A 7,912-nucleotide genomic window follows, 5' to 3' on the forward strand; every position below is an offset into this window, starting at 1 on the left:
TCTGATAAAAATTGATTGCTTCTCCACAGGTCTCCAAAGTTCAATGAGTGACCCTTGCTTCAAGACCTGGATCATAAACACACTTTTCACCAGGATTTCAGCAAGCAGTTTAGGGCAGTTAGGTGTAGTGGTAGACTACTTGATCTGAAGTGTTTATCTTCCTGAGTTCAGATCTGGCTGTGTGACCCTGAGCAAGGCACTTAACCCTGCTGGCCTCAGTTTTCTGATCTATGAAATGAACTGGAGAAGCAAATGGCAAACCACTCCAGTACTGTTGCCGAGAAAACCCCATATGGGATCAGGAAGAGTTAGACACAACTGAAAAGGACCAGACAAAATAACTGGCAAAAGACAAAATGACTGAGCAAACAAAAGTTTGATCTGATTCATAATCAGGACCAAGCTCCTTCCTCACTAGAGTTGGACTGGTAACTTAAGGTGAGACAGACATTTATTAAATAGAAACGGTTAATCAGACATGACTAATTATTTAAAAGGAAAAATTCAACATAAATCTGATTTCTAATCGGGTGAAAGACTACAAGTTAGGAAGAGAAGGTGGAAATTTCCTGAATTCCGGAAAAGAGATTTCCCTTCCTCCTAAGTAACTATAAACAATCAAGGGAGAATGGAAACAATAACTCACTGTTCAGATTAGGGTTAGTTATCAGACATGGATTGCTTGAAATATACAATAACACTTTGCATCAGTCTTCATATCTGGTCAATGTATCCAGATCATTATGTGAAAGATCTCTAAAGAGCAGCTACAAGCAATTAGGCTACCCAAATGTACAGGACTAGCTTCAAATAATGCAGTAAAGTCTTCTCCCCATTTCCACAGTTAAATAAAGTTTCCTTACAGGACCGAATTTGAGTGTGGCCCACATTGAAGACATAAGGAACTGAGCTAGTTCCAGAATTTGAGTCACAAAATGGAGTAATGTGGTTCACTCAATTCCCACAATTAACCATTTGCTGTCTTACTGCCTTCTACAGTTTTCTCACAATTTTCTTCAAAACCAGAATGCCAACAATATATAGTCACAGATCATGTACCCAGTTTATTTCTAATAGTCATAGGAAGATTGAAGAAAGAAATGCAGGAAGAAAAAGAAAAGGAAAGAAAGAGATCTGCCAGAGGACTAGCCAGATTTAACAGATTATATATAAATGCAGAATGGGCCAGTTTACTGCTCTATCAATGAATAGGAAACATATAAGGAGTATTTCAAAGAGGGTTTGTACCTCTGGTTGGAAGAGTTTACCAAAGCCCTTTCCAGGTCTATTTTGGTGCCAACCCACCTCTCAAGTGTAGCTCCAAGAAGCTGCACTATATGCCCAATAGCTACATGCTGGCAAACCATCAGGTCAGGTGGGTTAAACCAGGTTGTGAGTAAGCAATTCAGTCTTCCAGTCCTTCAGTGAGCTGGGGGAAGACTTATGAAGTCTTTTTCTCAGCAGAAGGGACAGATGAGAAGTTTGTTCCAGTGGTCCCAAATGTGACTGAATGTGGTACTGAGGAGTAGATAAGAATTTGATTATGCAAAATTGAATGAGTGATATCTTTATGACTCGAGCATAAATTGAATTTAAGTGATGCAGAGTTGCACACAGTCAGTGGCCTCACTCTTTCAGAGTCATTGAAGTCCAGTGGCCACAGCAAAGTCAAGACTAGGATGCAGTGGATGATCCTGATGTGTAGCATCCACAGGACTCTTTTCCATTGTGTTTATGACTTGGAATTATTTAGTTGTGGTTGGACTCTGAATATTTATATAGGTGGTTGCCAGGGATTTAATTTCTAAATCCCAAAATGAATTCTAAAGTAAATGGAATTTATGGTAGTTTATTTACAATATTTACAATCAAAGGAAGATATTAAGGAATGATAGAGAAAACTCTGGCTTCTTCTGATATCAGTTAAAATTTCTAAGCCCCAGCCGGGGGAAGAAAAAAGCAAGGTCCACTAAGTCAGCCTTTCACTCCTAAGGAGACAGTCTAAATAAATAGAAAGAAGCCTGGGTGTCTGTCTTCTAGTCACTCCTCTTGAGTCAGAGCCTCCAACTCGAAACTCAAATCGGAATACATCTCAAATCACCAAATCTGAAATGTCTCCTTTTAAAGAATCTTTTTCTCTTGTGTCACCTCCCCTAAATTTCACATCTACCAATCACAGCAGATGCTTTTCTCCAGGACAGCTCACTCTTTAGTTCTCACGTTCTCTGGTTAGATTTTCTTTTTGGGTTACTCAACACTTTTTTTTTAGTTAAAATGGTTAGATGTTCTTCAAATACTGACATTACCTTTTGTGGATTAATATCTAAAAATAAATTGTGGATTACAATTCTAGCTTCACTATGAAAGAAGAGCTAAGTACCTTCATTGTTACAATCAGGGGAGATTATTACAGTCTTCACAGAATAAATTGTTCTTATCTACCCCATCTACCGGAGGGTAATATTTATACTGTTGGAGTAAATTACCCCTCCTCTAAGTCACCAATAGGTTTGAGACCTGTTGGTTAATCGTGACCTGGTTGTCTGTGTGCTGAGATGGTTTTACTGAAGTGTGAACCCTGTGCATTCTACAGCATCTTTGAAACCATAGGTGAGAGCTGAGTGAGTGCAGGTAGAAACCAATGGGTTCAGCAACCCCTCACCCCAAAGATGCAGATCAGCTGTGAATTACAGCTATTCTCAGAAATATGATGATCCAAGACAATTCTGAAGGATTCATAATGATAAAATGTTGTCTTCCTTCAGAAGGGCACGTTGAAATGCAGATCAAAGCATACTATTTTTCATTTTATTTCCTTTGGGCGATTTTTCTTCCACAACATGACAAATATGGAAATATTTTGCATGATCATGAGTATATAATTTTTGTCAAATGTTTACTGACGCAGGAGTAAGGGATGTCAGGGATCACCAGGGACTGCCTAATTGGGGTTTCTAAGGCGTAAGAAAACACTCAGGAGGGCTGCTGGCAATCAAATGGCACCAATGGCAACTTTATTGAGGGAGGTGATGCTCTGGTGTGGACGAGCTCTTTATTCCCTTGTCACCAGAACAACATCAATATTGACAGGAGCTACAAAAAAGCTCAGGGGAGGTACAGCTTGATCCTTACTCCATTCTGTAGTCAATGAAGTCCCGACTTTGTTGCTTTTTAAGAAAGAATCAGTTTTAACTATTGTTTGGAGGGAAAAGGGAGCATTGGGACATTTAGGTCCTATTACAGCAACACATTTAATTTGCATTTCAGGGAAGTAGATCAGGAGAAGAATAAGTAGCTGTCAATTCCTTTTTAGTTCTCAACATTTAACCCCATATTCTTTCTACATAGATGACTTATGCTCTATAAATACACTTTTGGAAATGTTATATTAAAAGTCATTGCAGGGAAACTGGACTTTTAGTGCTCAGGCACTGAAGTTATCATGGAAACATTTACCTGAGAATTTTTTATTTTTATTTTTTACAGCTAGCCAGCACCCCAGGGTGAGAAATATATGCTGTGGGCACTTTTATAGAATTTGTGAAGCTCCTTGCTCCAAGTCATGAGAAAAAGTAGAAGAAATACATGTTCCTAAGCTTTATGTTTGAAGAATCCCATCTCTGGAAATGTCAGTTTCATTCTGCCAGTTTTCCCTGTGTTCTAGTATTTTTCTGAAACAGTGATGAGGCAAGATTTAAGATGTTATATCAGTTGTCTCTACTTCTAGATATGTTCTTTGATATCTTTCAGCACTGGACTGAACTGAGGGAGTAAAAGAAGTTAGAAAAAGAAATAATGGAAAAGGAAGCTGTTTGATTGACCCCTTAAGTGACCTAGCAAATTTATTACAACTGTAATACTGTCTTTTCAAAGTCATGGTGGAAATTTGTTCTCTGACAAAGAGAAGCCAGGATTCCATCTCTCTACAGAAACAATAAGATACAAGTCTGGAGAAAACATAATTGATTTCTAACTCAGGAAGAAGTGCAGATCATCCAAATATATAATTAAGGATATAATTAAGTGTATCAGTTTCCTGAATTTGACTAAGTGCTTTAAGCTTGATGTGGGCTGAAATGTCCCTCAATTCCTGCCACATAATCTGTCATTCAAATCTTGAAATCTTGTTTCAACCCCCATCTCACACCATAGTCAAGTCCTCAGTGTAAAAAGTATAAAATCCCCAGAATTTGTGTCATTTCAGAGCGTAACTTTCCAGTTGTGCCGTTTTCTCTTTGAGGCAGGCCTCCACCTATGATGTCATTCTTGCCAGATTCAACATTACCTTAATACCTTAATACATTTCTCTTTTATTCTTAAGCTAGGTTTTGGAGTCTTGCATCATTGCAAAAGGTATCCTTCCTGAACCCCAGGGGTGCACCTCTGAAATTGGATGATCAGAGCAAGAGGACTACTAAATATGGCCCGGCTAGTTCTACATCGCCTAGGAAATTCCATGGGCTAACACAGTTGCTTAGCTTTCCAGGCACCTGAAGTTCTCAACTGTGACACATAGTTTATACTTAGGGGCTGTCACTATGGAATCTAGAAGTCCCCAAACTTGTAGCTTACTGAGATTTAGTGATCCCCAGTTTATTTAGTTTGGAGGTAGAAACCACAGGTTTGACATTGTCACATGGGAGTCTGTCTGGAACTCATTTTCCTTTCTTACTATTGTAAAATTAATCAACTATCCCTCTCCTCCTCAGCCCCCATGTTTCACCTAGAAAGGTATTTAAGCTCTCCAATTTTAGTGGCTCCTGAGAATTCTGCATTCTAGCACAGTTAACTCTCCCAGGGCTCAGTGACTAGAGCAGCCAGAGTTCAATGCAGATTTTGTGCAGTCACAGGGAGAGAACAGCTCTGTTGCTTGGCCTATTAGTGCTAAGGACTTTTAGAACTGAAGCCCTCTTGCCCTTGATTAAACAGTGATTTTGACTAATAGTTCTGTTTTTCCCAGTGACAATTTGGAGGTCCCACTGAGATTCAAAGTCCTGGCTGCCTGAGCCCCCCTTCTCAAAGGACCCCAAGACGTGAGTTACGCACACAGACCGTTTTGGGGTTGAGTCAGGAGTCCAGTTAGCAGAGGGCTAGGTAAGTGGCTCTTCAAGGTAGGACTCGGCCTTGAGTACTGGGGAGTGACACACTCTTAATTAAGGGGATATTAAGTGGGAGTCTGTGGATTGCATAGAGAGCTGCAGAGTCCAGAGCTATCCAGGTGCTGCTGGAAATGGGGAACAGCATGTCTGTGGTCCCAGGAGGAGGAGGCAGCTGGTAGTCCAAGGAACCACCTCATGAGCTCTGCAACTTATGTTTTCAACATTTGGGCCTGATGGAGGCAAAAGTTAGAGAAGAGATATGGCAGAAGCTGGTCCCAAGGCAAATTGGACAAAATGGAGTCTAGTTCAACCTAGCTACAAGCTCAGTTTGACTAAGTTTTTGGGTGTGTGTGTTGGTGCCTGTGTATGTAACTGCAGCCATGTCTGTGTTAAAGGTGAGGGCCAGGAGCGTAGTTCAGAGGTGTGAAAGGTTGCTTGAAAGCTTTGAATGGGATGCTTCAGCTGGAATGAGAGAGCCAGAGGGTTCCATTGAGGATCTGAGTAACTGCTTTAAGTTGATTAAAATAGAGGAAGTTTCTCCATGAATTGAAGTTTTGTGGTTTAGGGTTTAAGTGGTCATAAATTTTTTTATGGAAGAGCTTCTCATAGAAGCGCTCTGGCTCTGGATTTCTCCATCTTCTGTGGGTTTTTGCTTATGTTGTTTTCTAATGTATTTCTTAGGTGGAGACTTTGCTAATAATCTCAACTGCTGGTGAATTAAAGGTTAGTAAATAATATCTGAAAGTTGTATTAACAAAGAATTCCTCCCAAAAGCTGAAGAGGCGAGACTGGAGCTGCAATCTGGAGATGGGACTATCCAGCAGAAGACAAAAGGAGGTCCAGAAATTCTTAACTTTTAAAATCCCATTTTTCTTCCCAAAGTTTTCATATGCTTAATGTATGAAATATTTTGTACTGAATGCATTTAGCATTGGCAATGAGATGCATTTCATTTGAGGTAGTAACTGGTTAATTGAGTTCTATAATTTCAATGATCAAGAATGCCTTGAGATGATTGTTTCTTACTCCTCCCTGCTCCACCTACTGTGAGTGAGAGAAATGAAAGCTTTATTATAAACAAATGTGGTCAAGAGTTCTCATTGGCCATATCTAGGAAAAATAAAAGGTGCTGCTAAATGCCCACTTATCCTGAACTCTCCAAGTGCTACAGGAAGTCTTTGCCCATCAGCTAGTGTCTTTCTTCTTTAATTATTTCCCATTTGCAAGGGACAGGAACAGGCAGTTCTCAGCCAAAGAAATCAAAATTCTTAATAAGCACATGAAAAAGTGTTCTACATGTCTTATGATCAGAGAGCTGCAAATCAAAACAACCCTGAGGTATCACCTCACACCTAGCAGATGGGCTAACATGACAGCAAAGGAAAGTAATGAATGCTGGAGGGGATGTGGCAAAGTAGGGACATTAATTCATTGCTGGTGGAGTTGTGAATTGATCCAACCATTCTGGAGGACAATTTGGAACTATGCCCAAAGCGTGATCAAAGACTGTCTGCCCTTTGCTCCAGCCATAGCACTGCTGGGCTTGTACCCCAAAGAGATAATGGACAAAAAGACTTGTAGAAGAACATTCATAGCTGCGCTCTTTGTGGTGGCCAAAAATTGGAAAGTGAAGGAATGGCTGAATTGTAGTATCTGTTGGTGATGGAATACTATTGTGCTCAAAGGAATAATAAAGTGGAGGAATTCCATGGAGTCTGGAACTTCCTCCAGGAAGTGATGCAGAGCGAGAGGAGCAGAACCAGGAGAACATTTACACAGAGATGGATACACTTATGGTGCAATCGAAGGTGATAGACTTCTCCATTGGCAGCAACGCAGTGATCCAGGACAATCTGCAGGGATCTATGAGAAAGACCACTATCTACATTCAGAGGAAACACTGGGAGTAGAAACAGAAGAAGAAGAAGAAGAAGAAAAACAGAAGAAAAGCAACTGCTTGATCACATGGGTCGAGGGAAAATGGCTGGGGATGGAGACTCTAAATGATCATCCTGGTGCAAACATCAACAGCATAGAAATAGGTTCTGATTAAGGACACACGTAATACCCAGTGGAATTGCCAGCTATGGGAGGGGTGTTGGGAGGGGAGGGAGGGAAAGAATGTGATTCTTATAACCAAGGAATAATGTTCTAAATTGACTAAATAAAAGTTTTTTAAAACATATTCTCAGTAGAGATAAAAAAATAAAAAGGTATTTCCCATTTGCAAGTTCTGAACTTTTCAAGGTAGGAACTATCTTTTACTTTTCTTTGTATCCCTGGCACACACTAGGTGTTCAATAAACACTTGACTGATTCATATTTCAAGTGCTTCACAAATTAATCTCCAGTCAAAATACTTGCAGGCCAAGGATGCCTTTTTTTTTTCCCCACTCTGATCTCAGTTTCTCCTCCTTCAAGATTTAGCTCAAGCACCATCTTTACCTGCTACCTACTAAAGCCAGGAATCACTTTCCCAAAGTTCCATGTATTATCCATGTCTTCCTAATAATAATAGTAACTAATGCACTTATAATGCTCACTATATTTGATCTTCACAACAACCCAGAGGAAAAGTTGCTTTGTTATTAATCCCCATTTTTGAGGACTTTGCTGCATTTGATGTGTTTGACTGTCTTAACCCTTTATGGGGTTTTCTGGGCAGATATTGGAGTGATTTCCCAATCCCTTCTGAAGCTCAATTGATAGGAGAAGAAACTGAATAGGATCACACACCTATTGAGTCTGAGGCCAGATTTGCCAAGGGTCACAGAGCTAATAGGTATTCTGTATTTTAATATTTATCCAGGATG

Source organism: Monodelphis domestica, assembly GCF_027887165.1.
Source record: "Monodelphis domestica isolate mMonDom1 chromosome Y unlocalized genomic scaffold, mMonDom1.pri SUPER_Y_unloc_1, whole genome shotgun sequence".
Classification (NCBI taxonomy): Eukaryota; Metazoa; Chordata; class Mammalia; order Didelphimorphia; family Didelphidae; genus Monodelphis; species Monodelphis domestica.